Consider the following 25,885-nt stretch of genomic DNA (forward strand, 5'->3'; position numbering starts at 1 on the left):
CCTAACGGAGGTTTTGTCGCCTCACGGCTTTAGGGAACGCCCTGCCCCTAACTGAGCTTTCGCCGCCTCACGGCTTTAGGGAATTCCCTGCCCCTAACTGCAGTTCACTTTTTAGCCGCCTTCAATTAAAGGTGTCTTTCTTTTTACATTCTTTTATACGTCGATTCTGACTTAACGTCTCGCTAGCGATTAACCTCTAATTTTACAGGTGGTAATTAAAACATACTCACCCATCTTAGGTTATCGTTGTCTGAGAGTCTTGTTCAGATCGCGTATCCCATCCTCGTCGCCAATTGATGTAAGCCCCCAAAGTGCGGACCAAGTGATATACAAGGTCGACATCACTGGCTTGTTGAAAGAAAGACAGACTATTAATTGAAGTCAAAATGGTTTACTCAGGCCTGGGGGGAGAGCCTTTCAGACACGTCTGAATCCAACTCCAACAAGCCTCTCAAAGTCCACACAGTTATACAAAAATTAAGGCCCTGCCCTAGAGGCGGGGATAAGCTTATTAGCATATACAGAGTTATAGCTAAATTGTAATTATAAAACCGTGACATTCCATCCTTCCAGCCACTTACAAATCCCACATTTCGTTATCAGTTGGTCCCGTCACCTCTTGTGACCATGGACCTCATCTTAATTACTTTACAACCATCCATTTGCCATGGTCAGATGGTTCGGTCTGTTTTAAGAGTTTTCTTAAGATTTCGTTCCTTCCAAAGACGTTCTGTCTCACTCTTGGGTCACTTCTGCAAAGCAGAAACACTTTAGGTAATCCTCAGTATACTTTGAAGAATAGAACCCTGTTGTGTTTTATACTAAACAGACCCTTAAGTGCATAGGTGTCGATTCACTTGGCGGAACATACACATCTCTCTCAATTTTTCCAGGAGTTGTTCTGGCAGTTTTAATCTCTCAGCATTTGACCCTTAATCATGTGTAAACTTAACTGGGTTTATACAATTTTACAGACTTCTATTGTTCAACTCAGAGCATGAATTAACCCATTCCCTCCACCTTGTATATTGGTGTTACAAGTGAATCCTGGTTTCTCTTGCCCTGTTATCCAATTTTTAATATCTTACTTCACAAGGAGCTTGAATGTGCAGTGCAGGACTGGTTCTGCTACAGGGTGTGTAAATGTACAGTGCAGGACTGGTCCTGACACAGGGAGTGTGTATATACAGTGCAGGACTGGTCCTGATGCAGGGTGTGTAATTGTACAGTGCAGCACTGGTCCTAATACAGGGTGTGAGAATGTACAGTGTAGGATTGGTCCTGATAGAGGGAGTGTGAATGCACAGTGTAGGTTGGTCCTGATACAGAGCATGTAAATGTTCAGTGCAGGACAGGTCCTGATGCAGTGAGTGTGAATGTACAGTGCAGGACTGGTCCTGATACAGGGAGTGTGAATGTACAGTGCAGGACTGGTCCTGATATAGGGTGTGTGAATGTACAGTGTAGGACTGGTCCTGATACAGAGCATGTAAATCTTCAGTGCAGGACAGGTCCTGATGCAGGGAGTGTGAATGTACAGTGCAGGACTGGTCCTGATGCAGGGTGTGTGAATGTACAGTGAAGGATTGGTCCTGATGCAGGGAGTGAGAATGAATATTGCACGAGTGGTCCTGATACAGGGTGTGAGAATGTACAGTGCAGGACTGGTCCTGATACAGGGAGTGTGAATTTACAGTGCAGGACTGGTCCTGATAGAGGGCGTGTAAATATACAGTGCAGGACTGGTCCTGATGCAGGGTGGGTGAATGTACAGTGCAAGACTGGTCCTGATACAGGGAGTGTAAATGTACAGTGCAGGACTGGTCCTGATACAGGGTGTGTAAATGTACAGTGCAGTACTGGATCTGATACAGGGTTTTTGAATGTACAGTGCAGGACTGGTCCTGATGCAGGGAGTGTAAATGTACAGTGCAGGACTGGTCCTGATACAAGGAGTGCAAATGTACAGTGCAGGACTGGTCCTGATGCAGGGAGTGTGAATGTACAGTGCAGGATTGGTCCTGATATAGGTTGTGTGACTGTATAGTGCAGGACTGGTCCTGATACAGGGTGTGTGAATGTACATTGCAGGACTGGTCCTGATACAGGGTGTGTAAATGTACAGTGCCAGACTGGTCCTGATGTAGGGAGTGTAAATGTACCGTGCAGGACTGGCCCTGATACAGTGTGTGTGATTTTACAGTGCAGGACTGGTCCTGATACAGGGTGTGTGAATGTACAATTCAGGACTGGTCTTGCTACAGTGCGCGTAAATGTACAGTGCAGTACTGGTCCTGATGCAGGGAATGTAAATGTACAGTGCAGGACTGGTCCTGATGCAGGGAGTGTAAATGTACAGTGCAGGACTGGTCCTGATACCGGGAGTGTAAATGTACAGTGCAGGACTGGTCCTGATACAGGGTGTGTGAATGTACAGTGCAGGACTGGTCCAGATACAGGGTGTGTAAATGTACAGTGCAGGAGACGTCCTGATACAGGGTGTGTGAAAATACAGTGCAGGACTGGTCCTGATACAGGCTGTTTAAATGTACTGTGCAGGACTGGTCCTGATGCAGCGAATGTAAATGTACAGTGCAGGACTGGTCCTGATACAGGGAGTGTAAATGCACAGTGTAGGACTGGTCCTGATACAGGGAGTGTACATGTACAGTGCAGGACTGGTCCTGATACAGGGGGTGTAAATGTACAGTGCAGGACTGGTCCTGATGCAGGGGGTGTAAATGTACAGTGCAGGACTGGTCCTGATGCAGGGAGTGTTAATGTACAGTGTAGGACTGGTTCTGATACAGGGAGTGTAAATTTACAGTGCAGGACTGGTCCTGATACAGAGTGTGTGAATGTCCAGTGCAGGACTGGTCCTGATACAGAGTGTGTGAATGTATAGTGCAGGACAGGGCCTGATCCAGGGAGTGTAAATGTACAGTGTAGGACTGGTCCTGATGCAGGGTGTGTGAATGTACAGTGCAGGACTGGTCCTGATACAGGGTGTGTGAATGTCCAGTGCAGGACTGGTCCTGATACAGAGTGTGTGAATGTATAGTGCAGGACAGGGCCTGATACAGGGAGTGTAAATGTACAGTGTAGGACTGGTCCTGATGCAGCGAATGTAAATGTACAGTGCAGGACTGGTCCTGATACAGGGAGTGTAAATGCACAGTGTAGGACTGGTCCTGATACAGGGAGTGTAAATGTACAGTGCAGGACTGGTCCTGATACAGGGTGTGTAAATGTACAGTGCAGGACTGGTACTGATATAGGATGTGTAAATGTACAGTGCAGGAATGGTCCTGATACAGGGTGTGTAAATGTACAGTGCAGGACTAGTCCTGATACAGGGTGTGTAAATGTACAGTGCAGGGCTGGTCCTGATACAGGGTGTCTGAATTTACAGTGCGGGACTGGCCCTGATGCAGGGAATGTGAATGTACAGTGCTGGACTGGTCCTAAGGGAGTGTAAATGTACAGTGCAGGATTGGTCCTGATACAGGGTGTGTAAATGTACAGTGCAGGACTAGTCCTGATACAGGTAGTGTGAATGTACAGTGCAGGACTGCCCCTGATACAGGGAGTGTAAATGTACAGTGTATGACTGGTCCTGATACAGGGTGTGCGAATGTACAGTGCAGGTCTTGTCCTGATACAGGGTGTGTAAATGTACAGTGCAGGACTGGTCCTGATACAGGGTGTGTAAATATACAGTGCAGGACTGGTCCTGATACAGGGAGTGTACATGTACAGTGTATGACTAGTCCTGATACAGGGTGTGTAAATGTACAATGCAGGACTGGTCCAGATACGGGAGGTGTGAATTTGCAGTGCGGGACTGGTCCTGATGCAGCTGGCGTAAATGTACAGTGCAGGACTGGTCCTGATACAGGGAGTGTAAATGTACAGTGCAGGACTGGTCCTGATACAGGGAGTGTAAATGTACAGTGCAGGACTGGTCCTGATACAGGGTGTGTTAATGTACAGCGCAGTACAGGGACTGATGCAGGGTGTGTGAATGTACAATGCAGGACTGGTCCTGATATAGGGTGTGTAAATGTACAGTGCATGACTGGTCCTGATACAGGGTGTGTAAATATACAGTGCAGGACTGGTCCTGATACAGGGAGTGTACATGTACAGTGTATGACTAGTCCTGATACAGGGTGTGTAAATGTACAATGCAGGACTGGTCCAGATACGGGAGGTGTGAATTTGCAGTGCGGGACTGGTCCTGATGCAGCTGGCGTAAATGTATAGTGCAGGACTGGTCCTGATACAGGGAGTGTAAATGTACAGTGCAGGACTGGTCCTGATACAGGGACTGTAAATGTACAGTGCAGGACTGGTCCTGATACAGGGACTGTAAATGTACAGTGCAGGACTGGTCCTGATGTTGGGTGCGTGAACTTACAGTGCAGGACTCATCATGATACAGGGAGTGTAAATATACTGTGCAGGACTGGTCCTGATGCAAGGTGTGTAAATGTACAGTGCAGGACTGGTCCTGATACAGCGTGTGTAAATGTACAGTGCAGGACTTATCCTGATACAGGGTGTGTGAATGTACAGTGCAGGAGTGGTCCTGATGCAGGGAGTGTAAATATACTGTGCAGGACTGGTCCTGATGCAGGGACTGTAAATGTACAGTGCATGACTGGTCCTGATACAGGGAGTGTAAATGTACAGTGCAGGACTAGTCCTGACACAGGGAGTGTAAATGTACAGTGCAGGACTGTTACTGATACAGGGAGTGTAAATATACAGGGCAGGACTGGTCCTCATGCAGGGTGTGTGAATGTACAGTGCAGGACTTATCCTGATATAGGGACTGTGAATGTACAGTGCAGGATTGGTCCTGATACAGTGTGTGTAAATGTACAGTGCGGGACTGACCCTGATGCAGGGAATGTGAATGTACAGTGCCGGACTAGTTCTAAGGGAGTGTAAATGTACAGTGCAGGATTGGTCCTGATACAGGGTGTGTAAATGTACAGTGCAGGACCAGTCCTTATACAGGGAGTGTGAATGTACAGTGCAGGAATAGTCCTGATACAGGTAGTGTGAATGTACAGTGCAGGACTGGTCCTGATACAGGGAGTGTAAATATACAGTGTAGGACTGGTCCTGATACAGGGAGTGTACATTTACAGTGTATGACTGGTCCTGATACAGGGTGTGTGAATGTACAGTGCAAGACTGGTCCTGATGCAGGGTGTGTGAAAATACAGTGCAGGACTGGTCCTGATACAGGCTGTTTAAATGTATTGTGCAGGACTGGTCCTGATGCAGGGAATGTAAATGTACAGTGCAGGACTGGTCCTGATACAGGGAGTGTAAATGTACTGTGCAGGACTTGTCCTGATACAGGGAGTGTAAATGTACTGTGCAGGACTTGTCCTGATACAGGGAGTGTAAATGTACAGTGTGGGACTGGTCCTGATACAGGGTGTGTGAATGTACAATGCTGGACTGGTCTTGCTACAGGGCGTGTAAATGTACAGTGCAGGACTGGTCCTAATGCAGGGAGTGTAAATGTACAGTGCAGGACTGGTCCTGATGCAGGGAGTGCGAATGTACAGTGTACGACTGGTCCTAATACAGGGAGTGTAAATGTACAGTGCAGGACTGGTCCTGATACAGGGAGTGTAAATGTACAGTGCAGGACTGGTCCTGATACAGGGTGTGTTAATGTACAGCGCAGTACAGGGACTGATACAGGGTGTGTGAATGTACAATGCAGGACTGGTCCTGATACAGTGTGTGTAAATATACAGTGCAGGACTGGTCCCAATGCAGGGTGTGTGAATGTACAGTGCGGGACTGGTCCTGATGCAGGGAGTGTGAATGCATAGTGCAGGAGTGGTCCTGATACAGGGTGTATGAATGTAGAGTGCAGGACTGGTCCTGATACAGGGAGTGTGAATTTACAGTGCGGGACTGGTCCTGATACAGGGTGTGTTAATGTACAGCGCAGTACAGGGACTGATACAGGGTGTGTGAATGTACAATGCAGGACTGGTCCTGATATAGGGTGCGTAAATATACTGTGCATGACTGGTCCTAATGCAGGGTGTGTGAATGTACAGTGCAGGACTGGTCCTGATACAGTGTGTGTAAATATACAGTGCAGGACTGGTCCTAATGCAGGGTGTGTGAATGTACAGTGCAGGACTAGTCCTGATGCAGGGAGCATGAATGTACAGTGCGGGACTGGTCCTGATGCAGGGAGTGTGAATGCATAGTGCAGGAGTGGTCCTGATACAGGGTGTGTGAATGTAGAGTGCAGGACTGGTCCTGATACAGGGAGTGTGAATTTACAGTGCGGGACTGGTCCTGATACACGGAGTGTAAATGTACAGTGCAGGACTGGTCCTGATACAGGGAGAGTTAATTTACATTGCGGGACTGGTCCTGATACAGGGTGTGTAAATGTACAATGCAGGACTCGTCTAGCTACGGGAGTTGTGAATTTGCAGTGCGGGACTGGTCCTGATGCAGCTGGTGTAAATGTACAGTGCAGGACTGGTCCTGATACAGGGACTGTAAATGTACAGTGCAGGACTGGTCCTGATGCAAGGTGTGTAAATGTACAGTGCAGGACTGCTCCTGATACAGCGTGTGTAAATGTACAGTGCAGGACTCATCCTGATACAGTGTCTGTGAATGTACAGTGCAGGACTAGTCCTGATACAGGGAGTGTAAATGTACAGTGCAGGACTGGTCCTGATACAGGGAGTGTGAATGTACAGTGCAGGATTGGTCCTGATATAGGTTGTGTGACTGTATAGTGCTGGACTGGTCCTGATACAGGGTGTGTGAATGTACAGTGCAGGACTGGTCCTGATACAGGGTGTGTAAATGTACAGTGCCAGACTGGTCCTGATGTAGGGAGTGTAAATGTACCGTGCAGGACTGGTCCTGATACAGGGTGTGTGAATGTACAGTGCAGGACTGGTCCAGATACAGGGTGTGTAAATGTACAGTGCAGGAGACGTCCTGATACAGGGTGTGTGAAAATACAGTGCAGGACTGGTCCTGATACAGGCTGTTTAAATGTACTGTGCAGGACTGGTCCTGATGCAGGGAATGTAAATGTACAGTGCAGGACTGGTCCTGATACAGGGAGTGTAAATGCACAGTGTAGGACTGGTCCTGATACAGGGAGTGTACATGTACAGTGCAGGACTGGTCCTGATACAGGGGGTGTAAATGTACAGTGCAGGACTGGTCCTGATGCAGGGGGTGTAAATGTACAGTGCAGGACTGGTCCTGATGCAGGGAGTGTGAATGTACAGTGTAGGACTGGTCCTGATACAGGGAGTGTAAATGTACAGTGCAGGACTGGTCCTGATACAGAGTGTGTTAATGTATGTGTAGGACTGGTCCTGATACAGGGAGTGTAAATGTACAGTGCAGGACTGGTCCTGATACAGGGTGTGTTAATGTACAGCGCAGTACAGGGACTGATACAGGGTGTGTGAATGTACAATGCAGGACTGGTCCTGATATAGGGTGTGTAAATATACAGTGCATGACTGGTCCTAATGCAGGGTGTGTGAATGTACATTGCAGGACTGGTCCTGATACAGTTTGTGTAAATATACAGTGCAGGACTGGTCCTAATGTCCAAAGATGTGCAGGTTAGGTTGATTTGGCTATGATAAATTGACCCTTAGTGTTAGGGGATTAAATACGTGGGGTTACGGGGATAGGGTGGGATATGTGTCGGTGCAGGCTCGATGGGCCGAAATGGCCTCTATCTGCACTGTAGATTCTGTGATTCTGTGATTCTGTGATAATGCAGGGTGTGTGAATGTACAGTGCAGGACTAGTCCTGATGCAGGAAGCATGAATGTACAGTGCGGGACTGGTCCTGATGCAGGGAGTGTGAATGTATAGTGCAGGAGTGGTCCTGATACAGGGAGAGTTAATTTACAGTGTGGGACTGGTCCTGATACAGGGTGTGTAAATGTACAATGCAGGACTAGTCCTGATACAGGGAGTGTAAATGTACAGTGCAGGACTGGTCCTGATAAAGGGCGTGTGAATGTACAGTGCAGGACTGGTCCTGATACAGGCTGTTTAAATGTACTGTGCAGGACTGGTCCTGATGCAGGGAATGTAAATGTACAGTGCAGGACTGGTCCTGATACAGGGAGTGTAAATGCACAGTGTAGGACTGGTCCTGATACAGGGAGTGTACATGTACAGTGCAGGACTGGTCCTGATACAGGGGGTGTAAATGTACAGTGCAGGACTGGTCCTGATGCAGGGGGTGTAAATGTACAGTGCAGGACTGGTCCTGATGCAGGGAGTGTGAATGTACAGTGTAGGACTGGTCCTGATACAGGGAGTGTAAATGTACAGTGCAGGACTGGTCCTGATACAGAGTGTGTTAATGTATGTGTAGGACTGGTCCTGATACAGGGAGTGTAAATGTACAGTGCAGGACTGGTCCTGATACAGGGTGTGTTAATGTACAGCGCAGTACAGGGACTGATACAGGGTGTGTGAATGTACAATGCAGGACTGGTCCTGATATAGGGTGTGTAAATATACAGTGCATGACTGGTCCTAATGCAGGGTGTGTGAATGTACATTGCAGGACTGGTCCTGATACAGTTTGTGTAAATATACAGTGCAGGACTGGTCCTAATGTCCAAAGATGTGCAGGTTAGGTTGATTTGGCTATGATAAATTGACCCTTAGTGTTAGGGGATTAAATACGTGGGGTTACGGGGATAGGGTGGGATATGTGTCGGTGCAGGCTCGATGGGCCGAAATGGCCTCTATCTGCACTGTAGATTCTGTGATTCTGTGATTCTGTGATAATGCAGGGTGTGTGAATGTACAGTGCAGGACTAGTCCTGATGCAGGAAGCATGAATGTACAGTGCGGGACTGGTCCTGATGCAGGGAGTGTGAATGTATAGTGCAGGAGTGGTCCTGATACAGGGAGAGTTAATTTACAGTGTGGGACTGGTCCTGATACAGGGTGTGTAAATGTACAATGCAGGACTAGTCCTGATACAGGGAGTGTAAATGTACAGTGCAGGACTGGTACTGATAAAGGGCGTGTGAATGTACAGTGCAGGACTTATCCTGATACAGGGAGTGTGAATGTACAGTGCAGGATTGGTCCCGATACAGTGTGTGTAAATGTACAGTGCAGGACTGGCCCTGATACAGGGAGTGTAAATGTTCAGTGCAGGAGTGGTCCTGATACAGGGAGTGTGAATTTACAGTGCAGGACTGGTCCTGATACAGGGTGTGTAAGTGTACAGTGCAGGACTGGCCCTGATACAGGGCGTGTAAATGTACAGTGCAGGGCTGGTCCGGATACAGGCTGTGTAAATGTATAGTGTAGGACTCGTCCTGATACAGGGTGTGTGAATGTATAGTGTAGGACTAGTCCTGATACAGGGTGTGTAAATGTATAATGTGGGACTCGTCCTGATACAGGGTGTGTGAATGTACAGTGCAGGACTGGTCCTGATGCAGGGTGTGTGAATGTACAGTGCAGGACTGGTCCTGATACAGGGTGTGTAAATGGACAGTGCGGGACTGGTCCTGATGCAGGGAGTGTAAATGTACTGTGCAGGACTGGTACTGATGCAGGGATTGTAAATGTACCGTGCAGGACAGGACCTGATACAGGGAGTGTGGTTTTACAGTGCAGGACTGGTCCTGATGCAGGGTGTGTAAATGTACAGTGCAGTACTGGTCCTGATACAGAGTGTGTGAATGTCCAGTGCAGGACTGGTCCTGATACAGAGTGTGCGAATGTATAGTGCAGGACAGGGCCTGATACAGGGAGTGTAAATGTACAGTGTAGGACTGGTCCTGATGCAAGGTGTGTGAATGTACAGTGCAGGACTGGTCCTGATACAGGGTGTGTGAATGTGCAGTGCAGGACTGGTCCTGATACAGGGAGTGTAAATGTACAGTGCAGGACTGGTCCTGATACAGGGTGTGTAAATGTACAGTGCAGGACTGGTACTGATATAGGATGTGTAAATGTACAGTGCAGGAATGGTCCTGATACAGGGTGTGTAAATGTACAGTGCAGGACTAGTCCTGATACAGGGTGTGTAAATGTACAGTGCAGGGCTGGTCCTGATACAGGGTGTCTGAATTTACAGTGCGGGACTGGCCCTGATGCAGGGAATGTGAATGTACAGTGCCGGACTGGTCCTAAAGGAGTGTAAATGTACAGTGCAGGATTGGTCCTGATACAGGGTGTGTAAATGTACAGTGCAGGACTAGTCCTGATACAGGTAGTGTGAATGTACAGTGCAGGACTGGTCCTGATACAGGGCGTGCGAATGTACAGTGCAGGTCTGGTCCTGATACAGGGTGTGTAAATGTACAGTGATGGACTGGTCCTGATACAGGGTGTGTTAATGTACAGCGCAGTACAGGGACTGATACAGGGTGTGTGAATGTACAATGCAGGACTGGTCCTGATATAGGGTGTGTAAATATACAGTGCAGGACTAGTCCTAATGCAGGGTGTGTGAATGTACAGTGCATGATTGGTCCTAATGCAGGGTGTGTGAATGTACAGTGCAGGACTGGTCCTGATGCAGGGTGTGTAAATGTACAGTGCAGTACTGGTCCTGATACAGAGTGTGTGAATGTCCAGTGCAGGACTGGTCCTGATACAGGGAGTGTAAATGTACAGTGCAGGACTGGTCCTGATACAGGGTGTGTAAATGTACAGTGCAGGACTGGTACTGATATAGGATGTGTGAATGTGCAGTGCAGGACTGGTCCTGATACAGGGTGTGTAAATGTACAGTGCAGGACTAGTCCTGATACAGGGTGTGTAAATGTACAGTGCAGGGCTGGTCCTGATACAGGGTGTCTGAATTTACAGTGCGGGACTGGCCCTGATGCAGGGAATGTGAATGTACAGTGCCGGACTGGTCCTAAAGGAGTGTAAATGTACAGTGCAGGATTGGTCCTGATACAGGGTGTGTAAATGTACAGTGCAGGACTAGTCCTGATACAGGTAGTGTGAATGTACAGTGCAGGACTGGTCCTGATACAGGGCGTGCGAATGTACAGTGCATGATTGGTCCTAATGCAGGGTGTGTGAATGTACAGTGCAGGACTGGTCCTGATGCAGGGTGTGTAAATGTACAGTGCAGTACTGGTCCTGATACAGAGTGTGTGAATGTCCAGTGCAGGACTGGTCCTGATACAGGGAGTGTAAATGTACAGTGCAGGACTGGTCCTGATGCAAGGTGTGTGAATGTACAGTGCAGGACTGGTCCTGATACAGGGTGTGTGAATGTGCAGTGCAGGACTGGTCCTGATACAGGGAGTGTAAATGTACAGTGCAGGACTGGTCCTGATACAGGGTGTGTAAATGTACAGTGCAGGACTGGTACTGATATAGGATGTGTAAATGTACAGTGCAGGAATGGTCCTGATACAGGGTGTGTAAATGTACAGTGCAGGACTAGTCCTGATACAGGGTGTGTAAATGTACAGTGCAGGGCTGGTCCTGATACAGGGTGTCTGAATTTACAGTGCGGGACTGGCCCTGATGCAGGGAATGTGAATGTACAGTGCCGGACTGGTCCTAAAGGAGTGTAAATGTACAGTGCAGGATTGGTCCTGATACAGGGTGTGTAAATGTACAGTGCAGGACTAGTCCTGATACAGGTAGTGTGAATGTACAGTGCAGGACTGGTCCTGATACAGGGCGTGCGAATGTACAGTGCAGGTCTGGTCCTGATACAGGGTGTGTAAATGTACAGTGATGGACTGGTCCTGATACAGGGTGTGTTAATGTACAGCGCAGTACAGGGACTGATACAGGGTGTGTGAATGTACAATGCAGGACTGGTCCTGATATAGGGTGTGTAAATATACAGTGCAGGACTAGTCCTAATGCAGGGTGTGTGAATGTACAGTGCATGATTGGTCCTAATGCAGGGTGTGTGAATGTACAGTGCAGGACTGGTCCTGATGCAGGGTGTGTAAATGTACAGTGCAGTACTGGTCCTGATACAGAGTGTGTGAATGTCCAGTGCAGGACTGGTCCTGATACAGAGTGTGTGAATGTATAGTGCAGGACAGGGCCTGATACAGGGAGTGTAAATGTACAGTGTAGGACTGGTCCTGATGCAAGGTGTGTGAATGTACAGTGCAGGACTGGTCCTGATACAGGATGTGTAAATGTACAGTGCAGGAATGGTCCTGATACAGGGTGTGTAAATGTACAGTGCAGGACTAGTCCTGATACAGGGTGTGTAAATGTACAGTGCAGGGCTGGTCCTGATACAGGGTGTCTGAATTTACAGTGCGGGACTGGCCCTGATGCAGGGAATGTGAATGTACAGTGCCGGACTGGTCCTAAAGGAGTGTAAATGTACAGTGCAGGATTGGTCCTGATACAGGGTGTGTAAATGTACAGTGCAGGACTAGTCCTGATACAGGTAGTGTGAATGTACAGTGCAGGACTGGTCCTGATACAGGGCGTGCGAATGTACAGTGCAGGTCTGGTCCTGATACAGGGTGTGTAAATGTACAGTGATGGACTGGTCCTGATACAGGGTGTGTTAATGTACAGCGCAGTACAGGGACTGATACAGGGTGTGTGAATGTACAATGCAGGACTGGTCCTGATATAGGGTGTGTAAATATACAGTGCAGGACTAGTCCTAATGCAGGGTGTGTGAATGTACAGTGCATGATTGGTCCTAATGCAGGGTGTGTGAATGTACATTGCAGGACTGGTCCTGATACAGTGTGTGTAAATATACAGTGCAGGACTAGTCCTAATGCAGGGTGTGTGAATGTACAGTGCAGGACTAGTCCTGATGCAGGAAGCATGAATGTACAGTGCGGGACTGGTCCTGATGCAGGGAGTGTGAATCTATCGTGCAGGAGTGGTCCTGATACAGGGAGTGTTAATTTACAGTGTGGGACTGGTCCTGATACAGGGTGTGTAAATGTACAGTGCAGGACTGGTCCGGATACAGGGTGTGTAAATATACAGTGCAGGACTGGTCCTGATACAGGGAGTGTACATGTACAGTGTATGACTAGTCCTGATACAGGGTGTGTAAATGTACAATGCAGGACTGGTCCAGATACGGGAGGTGTGAATTTGCAGTGCGGGACTGGTCCTGATGCAGCTGGCGTAAATGTACAGTGCAGGACTGGTCCTGATACAGGCACTGTAAATGTACAGTGCAGGACTGGTCCTGATACAGGGACTGTAAATGTACAGTGCAGGACTGGTCCTGATGTTGGGTGCGTGAACTTACAGTGCAGGACTCATCATGATACAGGGAGTGTAAATATACTGTGCAGGACTGGTCCTGATGCAAGGTGTGTAAATGTACAGTGCAGGACTGGTCCTGATACAGCGTGTGTAAATGTACAGTGCAGGACTTATCCTGATACAGGGTGTGTGAATGTACAGTGCAGGAGTGGTCCTGATGCAGGGAGTGTAAATATACTGTGCAGGAGTGGTCCTGATGCAGGGAGTGTAAATATACTGTGCAGGACTGGTCCTGATGCAGGGACTGTAAATGTACAGTGCAGGACTAGTCCTGATAAAGGGAGTGTAAATGTACAGTGCAGGACTGTTACTGATACAGGGAGTGTAAATATACAGGGCAGGACTGGTCCTCATGCAGGGTGTGTGAATGTACAGTGCAGGACTTACCCTGATATAGGAACTGTGAATGTACAGTGCAGGATTGGTCCTGATACAGTGTGTGTAAATGTACAGTGCGGGACTGACCCTGATGCAGGGAATGTGAATGTACAGTGCCGGACTAGTTCTAAGGGAGTGTAAATGTACAGTGCAGGATTGGTCCTGATACAGGGTGTGTAAATGTACAGTGCAGGACCAGTCGTGATAAAGGGAGTGTGAATGTACAGTGCAGGAATAGTCCTGATACAGGTAGTGTGAATGTACAGTGCAGGACTGGTCCTGATTCAGGGAGTGTAAATATACAGTGCAGGACTGGTCCTGATACAGGGTGTGTGAATGTATAGTGTAGGACTGGCCCTGATACAGGGAGTGTAAATGTACAGTGCAGTACTGGTCCTGATACAGAGTGTGTGAATGTCTAGTGCAGGACTGGCCCTGATACAGAGTGTGTGAATGTATAGTGCAGGACAGGGCCTGATACAGGGAGTGTAAATGTACAGTGTAGGACTGGTCCTGATGCAGGGTGTGTGAATGTACAGTGCAGGACTGGTCCTGATACAGGGTGTGTGAATGTGCAGTGCAGGACTGGTCCTGATACAGGGAGTGTAAATGTACAGTGCAGGACTGGTCCTGATACAGGGTGTGTAAATGTACAGTGCAGGACTGGTACTGATATAGGATGTGTAAATGTACAGTGCAGGAATGGTCCTGATACAGGGTGTGTAAATGTACAGTGCAGGACTAGTCCTGATACAGGGTGTGTAAATGTACAGTGCAGGGCTGGTCCTGATAGAGGGTGTCTGAATTTACAGTGCGGGACTGGCCCTGATGCAGGGAATGTGAATGTACAGTGCCGGACTGGTACTGATACAGGGAGTGTAAATGTACAGTGTATGACTGGTCCTGATACAGGGTGTGCGAATGTACAGTGCATGTCTGGTCCTGATACAGGGTGTGTAAATGTACAGTGCTGGACTGGTCCTGATACAGGGTGTGTAAATATACAGTGCAGGACTGGTCCTGATACAGGGAGTGTACATGTACAGTGTATGACTAGTCCTGATACGGGGTGTGTAAATGTACAATGCAGGACTGGTCCAGATACGGGAGGTGTGAATTTGCAGTGCGGGACTGGTCCTGGTGCAGCTGGCGTAAATGTACAGTGCAGGACTGGTCCTGATACAGGCACTGTAAATGTACAGTGCAGGACTGGTCCTGATGTTGGGTGCGTGAACTTACAGTGCAGGACTCATCATGATACAGGGAGTGTAAATATACTGTGCAGGACTGGTCCTGATGCAAGGTGTGTAAATGTACAGTGCAGGACTTATCCTGATACAGGGTGTGTGAATGTACAGTGCAGGAGTGATCCTGATGCAGGGAGTGTAAATATACTGTGCAGGACTGGTCCTGATGCAGGGACTGTAAATGTACAGTGCATGACTGGTCCTGATACAGGGAGTGTAAATGTACAGTGCAGGACTAGTCCTGATACAGGGAGTGTAAATGTACAGTGCAGGACTGTTACTGATACAGGGAGTGTAAATATACAGGGCAGGACTGGTCCTCATGCAGGGTGTGTGAATGTACAGTGCAGGACTTATCCTGATATAGGAACTGTGAATGTACAGTGCAGGATTGGTCCTGATACAGTGTGTGTAAATGTACAGTGCGGGACTGGTCCTGATACAGGGAGTGTACATTTACAGTGTATGACTGGTCCTGATACAGGGTGTGTGAATGTACAGTGCAAGACTGGTCCTGATGCAGGGTGTGTGAAAATACAGTGCAGGTCTGGTCCTGATACAGGCTGTTTAAATGTATTGTGCAGGACTGGTCCTGATGCAGGGAATGTAAATGTACAGTGCAGGACTGGTCCTGATACAGGGAGTGTAAATGTACTGTGCAGGACTTGTCCTGATACAGGGAGTGTAAATGTACTGTGCAGGACTTGTCCTGATACAGGGAGTGTAAATGTACAGTGTGGGACTGGTCCTGATACAGGGTGTGTGAATGTACAATGCTGGACTGGTCTTGCTACAGGGCGTGTAAATGTACAGTGCAGGACTGGTCCTGATGCAGGGAGTGTAAATGTACAGTGCAGGACTGGTCCTGATGCAGGGAGTGCGAATGTACAGTGTACGACTGGTCCTAATACAGGGAGTGTAAATGTACAGTGCAGGACTGGTCCTGATACAGGGTGTGTTAATGTACAGCGCAGTACAGGGACTGATACAGGGTGTGTGAATGTACAATGCAGGACTGGTCCTGATATAGGGTGTGTAAATATACAGTGCAGGACTAGTCCTAATGCAGGGTGTGTGAATGTACAGTGCATGATTGGTCCTAATGCAGGGTGTGTGAATGTACATTGCAGGACTGGTCCTGATACAGTGTGTGTAAATATACAGTGCAGGACTAGTCCTAATGCAGGGTGTGTGAATGTACAGTGCAGGACTAGTCCTGATGCAGGAAGCATGAATGTACAGTGCGGGACTGGTCCTGATGCAGGGAGTGTGAATCTATCGTGCAGGAGTGGTCCTGATACAGGGAGTGTTAATTTACAGTGTGGGACTGGTCCTGATACAGGGTGTGTAAATGTACAGTGCAGGACTGGTCCGGATACAGGGTGTGTAAATATACAGTGCAGGACTGGTCCTGATACAGGGAGTGTACATGTACAGTGTATGACTAGTCCTGATACAGGGTGTGTAAATGTACAATGCAGGACTGGTCCAGATACGGGAGGTGTGAATTTGCAGTGCGGGACTGGTCCTGATGCAGCTGGCGTAAATGTACAGTGCAGGACTGGTCCTGATACAGGCACTGTAAATGTACAGTGCAGGACTGGTCCTGATACAGGGACTGTAAATGTACAGTGCAGGACTGGTCCTGATGTTGGGTGCGTGAACTTACAGTGCAGGACTCATCATGATACAGGGAGTGTAAATATACTGTGCAGGACTGGTCCTGATGCAAGGTGTGTAAATGTACAGTGCAGGACTGGTCCTGATACAGCGTGTGTAAATGTACAGTGCAGGACTTATCCTGATACAGGGTGTGTGAATGTACAGTGCAGGAGTGGTCCTGATGCAGGGAGTGTAAATATACTGTGCAGGAGTGGTCCTGATGCAGGGAGTGTAAATATACTGTGCAGGACTGGTCCTGATGCAGGGACTGTAAATGTACAGTGCAGGACTAGTCCTGATAAAGGGAGTGTAAATGTACAGTGCAGGACTGTTACTGATACAGGGAGTGTAAATATACAGGGCAGGACTGGTCCTCATGCAGGGTGTGTGAATGTACAGTGCAGGACTTACCCTGATATAGGAACTGTGAATGTACAGTGCAGGATTGGTCCTGATACAGTGTGTGTAAATGTACAGTGCGGGACTGACCCTGATGCAGGGAATGTGAATGTACAGTGCCGGACTAGTTCTAAGGGAGTGTAAATGTACAGTGCAGGATTGGTCCTGATACAGGGTGTGTAAATGTACAGTGCAGGACCAGTCGTGATAAAGGGAGTGTGAATGTACAGTGCAGGAATAGTCCTGATACAGGTAGTGTGAATGTACAGTGCAGGACTGGTCCTGATTCAGGGAGTGTAAATATACAGTGCAGGACTGGTCCTGATACAGGGTGTGTGAATGTATAGTGTAGGACTGGCCCTGATACAGGGAGTGTAAATGTACAGTGCAGTACTGGTCCTGATACAGAGTGTGTGAATGTCTAGTGCAGGACTGGCCCTGATACAGAGTGTGTGAATGTATAGTGCAGGACAGGGCCTGATACAGGGAGTGTAAATGTACAGTGTAGGACTGGTCCTGATGCAGGGTGTGTGAATGTACAGTGCAGGACTGGTCCTGATACAGGGTGTGTGAATGTGCAGTGCAGGACTGGTCCTGATACAGGGAGTGTAAATGTACAGTGCAGGACTGGTCCTGATACAGGGTGTGTAAATGTACAGTGCAGGACTGGTACTGATATAGGATGTGTAAATGTACAGTGCAGGAATGGTCCTGATACAGGGTGTGTAAATGTACAGTGCAGGACTAGTCCTGATACAGGGTGTGTAAATGTACAGTGCAGGGCTGGTCCTGATAGAGGGTGTCTGAATTTACAGTGCGGGACTGGCCCTGATGCAGGGAATGTGAATGTACAGTGCCGGACTGGTACTGATACAGGGAGTGTAAATGTACAGTGTATGACTGGTCCTGATACAGGGTGTGCGAATGTACAGTGCATGTCTGGTCCTGATACAGGGTGTGTAAATGTACAGTGCTGGACTGGTCCTGATACAGGGTGTGTAAATATACAGTGCAGGACTGGTCCTGATACAGGGAGTGTACATGTACAGTGTATGACTAGTCCTGATACGGGGTGTGTAAATGTACAATGCAGGACTGGTCCAGATACGGGAGGTGTGAATTTGCAGTGCGGGACTGGTCCTGGTGCAGCTGGCGTAAATGTACAGTGCAGGACTGGTCCTGATACAGGCACTGTAAATGTACAGTGCAGGACTGGTCCTGATGTTGGGTGCGTGAACTTACAGTGCAGGACTCATCATGATACAGGGAGTGTAAATATACTGTGCAGGACTGGTCCTGATGCAAGGTGTGTAAATGTACAGTGCAGGACTTATCCTGATACAGGGTGTGTGAATGTACAGTGCAGGAGTGGTCCTGATGCAGGGAGTGTAAATATACTGTGCAGGACTGGTCCTGATGCAGGGACTGTAAATGTACAGTGCATGACTGGTCCTGATACAGGGAGTGTAAATGTACAGTGCAGGACTAGTCCTGATACAGGGAGTGTAAATGTACAGTGCAGGACTGTTACTGATACAGGGAGTGTAAATATACAGGGCAGGACTGGTCCTCATGCAGGGTGTGTGAATGTACAGTGCAGGACTTATCCTGATATAGGAACTGTGAATGTACAGTGCAGGATTGGTCCTGATACAGTGTGTGTAAATGTACAGTGCGGGACTGGTCCTGATACAGGGAGTGTACATTTACAGTGTATGACTGGTCCTGATACAGGGTGTGTGAATGTACAGTGCAAGACTGGTCCTGATGCAGGGTGTGTGAAAATACAGTGCAGGTCTGGTCCTGATACAGGCTGTTTAAATGTATTGTGCAGGACTGGTCCTGATGCAGGGAATGTAAATGTACAGTGCAGGACTGGTCCTGATACAGGGAGTGTAAATGTACTGTGCAGGACTTGTCCTGATACAGGGAGTGTAAATGTACTGTGCAGGACTTGTCCTGATACAGGGAGTGTAAATGTACAGTGTGGGACTGGTCCTGATACAGGGTGTGTGAATGTACAATGCTGGACTGGTCTTGCTACAGGGCGTGTAAATGTACAGTGCAGGACTGGTCCTGATGCAGGGAGTGTAAATGTACAGTGCAGGACTGGTCCTGATGCAGGGAGTGCGAATGTACAGTGTACGACTGGTCCTAATACAGGGAGTGTAAATGTACAGTGCAGGACTGGTCCTGATACAGGGTGTGTTAATGTACAGCGCAGTACAGGGACTGATACAGGGTGTGTGAATGTACAATGCAGGACTGGTCCTGATATAGGGTGTGTAAATATACAGTGCATGACTGGTCCTAATGCAGGGTGTGTGAATGTACAGTGCAGGACTGGTCCTGATACACTGTGTGTAAATATACAGTGCAGGACTGGTCCTAATGCAGGGTGTGTGAATGTACAGTGCAGGACTAGTCCTGATGCAGGGAGCATGAATGTACAGTGCGGGACTGGTCCTGATGCAGGGAGTGTGAATGCATAGTGCAGGAGTGGTCCTGATACAGGGTGTATGAATGTAGAGTGTAGGACTGGTCCTGATACAGGGAGTGTGAATTTACAGTGCGGGACTGGTCCTGATACAGGGTGTGTTAATGTACAGCACAGTACAGGGACTGATACAGGGTGTGTGAATGTACAATGCAGGACTGGTCCTGATATAGGGTGCGTAAATATACAGTGCATGACTGGTCCTAATGCAGGGTGTGTGAATGTACAGTGCAGGACTGGTCCTGATACAGTGTGTGTAAATATACAGTGCAGGACTGGTCCTAATGCAGGGTGTGTGAATGTACAGTGCAAGACTGGTCCTGATACAGGGAGTGTAAATATACAGTGCAGGACTGGTCCTGATGCAGGGTGTGTGAATGTACAGTGCAGGAGTTATCCTGATACAGGGAGTGTGAATGTACAGTGCAGGATTGGTCCTGATACAGTGTGTGTAAATGTACAGTGCGGGACTGACCCTGATGCAGGGAATGTGAATGTACAGTGCCGGACTAGTTCTAAGGGAGTGTAAATGTACAGTGCAGGATTGGTGCTGATACAGGGTGTGTAAATGTACAGTGCAGGACCAGTCCTGATACAGGGAGTGTGAATGTACAGTGCAGGAATAGTCCTGATACAGGTAGTGTGAATGTACAGTGCAGGACTGGTCCTGATACAGGGAGTGTAAATATACAGTGCAGGACTGGTCCTGATACTGGGAGTGTGCATTTACAGTGTATGACTGGTCCTGATACAGGGTGTGTGAATGTATAGTGCAAGACTGGTCCTGATGCAGGGTGTGTGAAAATACAGTGCAGGACTGGTCCTGATACAGGCTGTTTAAATGTATTGTGCAGGACTGGTCCTGATGCAGGGAATGTAAATGTACAGTGCAGGACTGGTCCTGATACAGGGAGTGTAAATGTACAGTGCAGGACTGGTACTGATATAGGATGTGTAAATGTACAGTGCAGGAATGGTCCTGATACAGGGTGTGTAAATGTACAGTGAAGGGCTGGTCCTGATACAGGGTGTCTGAATTTTCAGTGCGGGACTGGCCCTGATGCAGGGAATGTGAATGTACAGTGCCGGACTGGTCCTGATACAGGGAGTGTAAATGTACTGTGCAGGACTTGTCCTGATACAGGGAGTGTAAATGTACTGTGCAGGACTTGTCCTGATACAGGGAGTGTAAATGTACTGTGCAGGACTTGTCCTGATACAGGGAGTGTAAATGTACTGTGCAGGACTTGTCCTGATACAGGGAGTGTAAATGTACAGTGTGGGACTGGTCCTGATACAGGGTGTGTGAATGTACAATGCTGGACTGGTCTTGCTACAGGGCGTGTAAATGTACAGTGCAGGACTGGTCCTGATGCAGGGAGTGTAAATGTACAGTGCAGGACTGGTCCTGATGCAGGGAGTGCGAATGTACAGTGTACGACTGGTCCTAATACAGGGAGTGTAAATGTACAGTGCAGGACTGGTCCTGATACAGGGAGTGTAAATGTACAGTGCAGGACTGGTCCTGATACAGGGTGTGTTAATGTACAGCGCAGTACAGGGACTGATACAGGGTGTGTGAATGTACAATGCAGGACTGGTCCTGATATAGTGTGCGTAAATATACAGTGCATGACTGGTCCTAATGCAGGGTGTGTGAATGTACAGTGCAGGACTGGTCCTGATACAGTGTGTGTAAATATACAGTGCAGGACTGGTCCTAATGCAGGGTGTGTGAATGTACAGTGCAGGACTAGTCCTGATGCAGGGAGCATGAATGTACAGTGCGGGACTGGTCCTGATGCAGGGAGTGTGAATGCATAGTGCAGGAGTGGTCCTGATACAGGGTGTGTGAATGTAGAGTGCAGGACTGGTCCTGATACAGGGAGAGTTAATTTACATTGCGGGACTGGTCCTGATACAGGGTGTGTAAATGTACAATGCAGGACTCGTCTAGCTACGGGAGGTGTGAATTTGCAGTGCGGGACTGGTCCTGATGCAGCTGGTGTAAATGTACAGTGCAGGACTCATCCTGATACAGGGTCTGTGAATGTACAGTGCAGGACTAGTCCTGATACAGGGAGCGTAAATGTACAGTGCAGGACTAGTCCTGATACAGGGAGTGTAAATATACAGTGCAGGACTGTTCCTGATACAGGGAGTGTAAATGTACAGTGCAGGACTGGTCCTGAAAAAGGGCGTGTGAATTTACAGTGCGGGACTGGTCCTGATACAGGGAGTGTAAATATACAGTGCAGGACTTATCCTGATACAGGGAATGTGAATGTACAGTGCAGGACTTATCCTGATGCAGGGAGTGTAAATGTATAGTGCACGACTGGTCCTGATAGAGGGAGTGTAAATGTACCGTGCAGGACTGTTCCTGATACAGGGAATGTGAATGTACAGTGCAGGACTTATCCTGATACAGGGAGTGTGAATGTACAGTGCAGGATTGGTCCTGATACAGGGTGTGTAAATGGACAGTGCAGGACTGGTCCTGATGCAGGGAGTGTAAATGGACAGTGCAGGACTGGCCCTGATACAGGGAGTGTGAATTTACAGTGCACGACTGGTCCTGATGCAGGGTGTGTAAAGGTACAGTGCAGGACTGGTCCTAATACAGGGTGTGTGAATGTACATTGCAGGACTGGTCCTGATACAGGGTGTGTAAATGTACAGTGCCAGACTGGTCCTGATGTAGGGAGTGTAAATGTACTGTGCAGGACTGGTCCTGATACAGGGTGTGTGATTTTACAGTGCAGGACTGGTCCTGATACAGGGTGTGTTAATGTACAGTGTAGGACTGGTCCTGACACAGGGAGTGTAAATGTACACTGCAGGTCTGGTCCTGATACAGGGTGTGTGAATGTACAGTGCAGGACACGTCCTGATACAGGGTGTGTGAATGTACAGTGCAGGACTGGTCCTGATACAGGGTGTGTGAATGTACAGTGCAGGACTGGTCCTGATGCAGGGAGTGTAAATGTACAGTGCAGGACCTGTCCTGATGCAGGGAGTGTGAATATACAGTGCAGGATTGGTCCTGATATAGGTTGTTTGAATGTATAGTGCTGGACAGGTCCTGATACAGGGTGTGTGAATGTACATTGCAGGACTGGTCCTGATACAGATTGTGTAAATGTACAGTGCCAGACTGGTCCTGGTGTAGGGAGTGTAAATGCACTGTGCAGTACTGGTCCTGATACAGGGTGTATGATTTTACAGTGCAGGACTGGTCCTGATGCAGGGTGTGTGAATTTACAGTGTGGGACTGGTCCTGATACAGGGTGTGTGAAGGTACAATGCAGGACTGGTCCTGATACAGGGTGTGTGAATGCATAGTGCAAGAGTGGTCCTGATGCAGGTTGTGTGAATGTAGAGTGCAGGACTGGTCCTGATACAGGGAGTGTGAATTTACAGTGCGGGCCTGGTCCTGATACAGGGTGTGTTAATGTGCAGCGCAGTACAGGGACTGATACAGGGTGTGTGAATGTACAATGCAGGACTGGTCCTGATATAGGGTGCGTAAATATACAGTGCATGACTGGTCCTAATGCAGGGTGTGTGAATGTACAGTGCAGGACTTATCCTGATACAGGGAATGTGAATGTACAGTGCAGGATTGGTCCTGATACAGTGTGTGTAAATGGACAGTGCAGGACTGGCCCTGATACAGGGTGTGTAAATGTACAGTGCAGGACTGGTCCTGACACAGGGAGCGTGAATTTACAGTGCACGACTGGTCCTGATGCAGGATGTGTAAAGGTACAGTGCAGGACTGGTCCTAATACAGGGTGTGTAAATGTACAGTGCAGGACTGGTCCTGATACAGGGAGTGTGAATTTACAGTGCTGGACTGGTCCTGATATTGGTTGTGTAAATATACAGTGCAGGACTGGTCCTGATGCGGGGAGTGTAAATGGACAGTGCAGGACTGGCCCTGATACAGGGAGTGTAAATGGACAGTGCAGGACTGGTCCTGACACAGGGAGTGTGAATTTACAGTGCACGACTGGTCCTGATGCAGGGTGTGTAAAGGTACAGTGCAGGACTGGTTCTAATACAGGATGTGTAAATGTACAGTGCAGGACTGGTCCTGATACAGGGAGTGTACATGTACAGTGTATGACTGGTCCTGATACAGGATGTGTGAATGTACAGTGCAAGACTGGTCCTGATACAGGGAGTGTAAATGTACAGTGCAGGACTGGTCCTGATACAGGCTGTGTAAATGTACACTGCACTCTGGTCCTGATACAGGGTGTGTGAATGTACAGTGCAGGACACGTCCTGATACAGGGTGTGTGAATGTACAGTGCAGGACTGGTCCTGATACAGGGTGTGTGAATGTACAATGCAGGACTGGTCCTGATACAGGGTGTGTGAATGTACAGTGCAGGACTGGTCCTGATGCAGGGAGTGTAAATGTACAGTGCAGGACTGGTCCTGATATTGGTTGTGTAAATATACAGTGCAGGACTGGTCCTGATACAGTGAGTGTACATGTACAGTGTATGACTGGTCCTGATATTGGTTGTGTAAATGTACAGTGCCGGACTGGTCCTGATGCAGGGAGTGTGAATATACAGTGCAGCATTGGTCCTGATATTGGTTGTGTAAATATACAGTGCAGGACTGGTCCTGATGCAGGGAGTGTGAATGTATAGTGCAGGACAGGTCCTGATACAGGGTGTGTGAATGTACATTGCAGGACTGGTCCTGATACAGGGTGTGTAAATGTACAGTGCCAGACTGGTCCTGATGTAGGGAGTGTAAATGTACTGTGCAGGACTGGTCCTGATACAGGGTGTGTGATTTTACAGTGCAGGACTGCTCCTGATGCAGGGTGTATATATGTACTGTGCAGGTCTGGTCCTGTAACAGGGAGTGTGAATTTACAGTGTGGGACTGGTCCTGATACAGGGTGTGTGAATGCATAGTGCAGGAGTGGTCCTGATACAGGGTGTGTGAATGTAGAGTGCAGGACTGGTCCTGATACAGGGAGTGTGAATTTACAGTGCGCGACTGGTCCTGATACAGGGTGTGTTAATGTACAGCGCACGACTGGTCCTAATGCAGGGTGTGTGAATGTACAGTGCAGGACTGGTCCTGATACAGTGTGTGTAAATATACAGTGCAGGACTGGTCCTAATGCAGGGTGTGTGAATGTACAATGCAGGACTGGTCCTTATACAGGGTGTGTCAAAGTACAGTGCAGGACTGGTCCTGATGCAGGGAGTGTAAATGTACAGTGCAGGACTGGTCCTGATATTGGTTGTGTAAATATACAGTGCAGCACTGGTCCTGATACAGGGAGTGTACATGTACAGTGTATGACTGGTCCTGATACAGGGTGTGTGAATGTACAGTGCAAGACTGGTCCTGATACAGGGAGTGTAAATGTACAGTGCAGGACTGGTCCTGATACAGGGTGTGTAAATGTACAGTGCAGTACTGGTCCTGATGCAGGGAGTGTGAATATACAGTGCAGGATTGGTCCTGATATAGGTTGTGTGAATGTATAGTGCAGGACAGGTCCTGATACAGGGTGTGTGAATGTACATTGCAGGACTGGTCCTGATACAGGGTGTGTAAATGTACAGTGCCAGACTGGTCCTGATGTAGGGAGTGTAAATGTACTGTGCAGGACTGGTCCTGATACAGGGCGTGTGATTTTACAGTGCAGGACTGGTCCTGATACAGGGTGTGTGAATGTACAGTGCAGGACTGGTCCTGATACAGGGTGTGTGAATGTACAGTGCAGGACTGGTCCTGATGCAGGGAGTGTAAATGTACAGTGCAGGACTGGTCCTGATGCAGGGAGTGTGAGTATACAGTGCAGGATTGGTCCTGATATAGGTTGTTTGAATGTATAGTGCTGGACAGGTCCTGATACAGGGTGTGTGAATGTACATTGCAGGACTGGTCCTGATACAGATTGTGTAAATGTACAGTGCCAGACTGGTCCTGGTGTAGGGAGTGTAAATGCACTGTGCAGTACTGGTCCTGATACAGGGTGTATGATTTTACAGTGCAGGACTGGTCCTGATGCAGGGTGTGTGAATTTACAGTGTGGGACTGGTCCTGATACAGGGTGTGTGAAGGTACAATGCAGGACTGGTCCTGATACAGGGTGTGTGAATGCATAGTGCAAGAGTGGTCCTGATACAGGGTGTGTGAATGCATAGTGCAGGACTGGTCCTGATACAGGGAGTGTGAATTTACAGTGCGGGCCTGGTCCTGATACAGGGTGTGTTAATGTACAGCGCAGTACAGGGACTGATACAGGGTGTGTAAATATACAGTGCAGGACTGGTCCTAATGCAGGGTGTGTGAATGTACAGTGCAGGACTAGTCCTGATGCAGGGAGCATGAATGTACAGTGCGGGAC

The 25,885-nt window shown here is 48.3% G+C and overlaps 1 long non-coding RNA gene across 2 annotated transcripts in view; it reads right to left on the minus strand.

Moving 5' to 3' along the window:
- Positions 1–375: 375 nt before the first annotated feature.
- Positions 376–25,885, minus strand: part of LOC147121927 (uncharacterized) — a 92,867-nt gene continuing 67,357 nt past the window's right edge. For both annotated transcript variants that reach the window (XR_015075415.1, XR_015075416.1), the window contains exon 3: positions 376–752. This is a non-coding gene — a long non-coding RNA (uncharacterized LOC147121927). The remainder of the gene's footprint in view (positions 753–25,885) is intronic.

The sequence above is a fragment of the Somniosus microcephalus genome, chromosome 3 (genome assembly GCF_052327205.1).
Source record: "Somniosus microcephalus isolate GS21.2 chromosome 3, FLI_Smic_1.0, whole genome shotgun sequence".
Lineage (NCBI taxonomy): Eukaryota > Metazoa > Chordata > Chondrichthyes > Squaliformes > Somniosidae > Somniosus > Somniosus microcephalus.